The sequence below is a fragment of the Chrysochloris asiatica genome, unplaced genomic scaffold, assembly GCF_000296735.1.
Source record: "Chrysochloris asiatica unplaced genomic scaffold, ChrAsi1.0 scaffold00049, whole genome shotgun sequence".
Taxonomy (NCBI): domain Eukaryota; kingdom Metazoa; phylum Chordata; class Mammalia; order Afrosoricida; family Chrysochloridae; genus Chrysochloris; species Chrysochloris asiatica.
In genome coordinates, this window is record NW_006408567.1 from 5,555,969 (window position 1) to 5,557,295 (window position 1,327).

Consider the following 1,327-nt stretch of genomic DNA (forward strand, 5'->3'; position numbering starts at 1 on the left):
GTGCAGCAGATCTGCCTAACACAACTTATTATGTCTTATCTGCTGCCTCCATGAGTGTTGATGGTGGAGCCAAGAAAAATAAAGTTTTTGACAACTCCAACATTTTCTCCATATTATTTAATTTTTCAGAGGTAAGAATTTTTGTTTTCTTTACATTGAGGTGCAACCCATACCAAAAGCTATGGTTTTGATATTCATCAGTAAATATTTTAAGTCCTGTTCTTTTTCAACAAGCAAGGTTGTATCATTTGCATATCATAGGTTTTTAATGAATCTTCCTCTGATCCTTATGCCATGATCTTCTTCATATAATCAAGTTTCTTAGATAATTTGCTCAGCATACATATTGTATAATGTAGTGAAAGAATACAACCTGGCACATAGCTTTCCTGATTTTAAGTCATTCAGTATCTCTTTGTTCTATTTAACTGACTGCCTCTTAGTCTATGTATAAGTTTCTCATGAGCACAATTAAGTGCCAGAAAACTCATTCTCTGCAATGTGGTCCATAGCTTGTAATAATCCGCTCAGACAAAAACATTGGTATAGTAAATAAAGCACAGATAAACATGTTTCTGGTATATTTTGCTTTCAGTGGAAATCTAGCAGCAATGTCAGCAATGACATCCGTCATTCCATGATCTTGTCTGAATCCAGCTAGAAACTTCCAACAGTTACCCGTCATTGTATTGTTGAAGCCATTCTTAAATTATCTTTAGAAAATTTTTACTTGAATTTGACATTGATATTATTATACAATTATTTCCACATTCTATTGGGTCATAGCTCTTTGTAATGAGCACAAACATGAATCTCTTCCAATCAGTTAGCCAGGAAGCTGTCTTCCAGCTATCTTTGCATAGATAAGTAAGTTCCTCCAGTGTTGTATCAATTTGTTGAAAGGTTTCAATTTCTATTCCATAAATTTCCATAGCCGTGTTCTTTGCCAATACCTTCAGTGCACCTTGGAAATCTTCCTTCATTACCATTGGCTCTTGATAATATGCTATCTCTTGAAATGGACTACCATCAACCATTTGTTTTGGTTCAATGACTCTATGCATTCCTTCCATTTTATTTTCATGCTTTCTGCATCATTCAATATTTTGCCCAAATAATCTAGTATTGCAAGTTGTGATTTGAGTTTTTACTTCAATTCTTTCAGCTTGGGAAATGCTGAGCATGTTCTTCCTTTTTGGTTTTCTCATTTCAGGTCTTTGCACATTTCATTAGAAAATTAGGCTTTGTCATCTCGAGCAGCTCTTTGAAAATTTCTGTTCATCTCTTTTACCTCCTCACTTCTTTCATTTTATTTAACATTTCTACA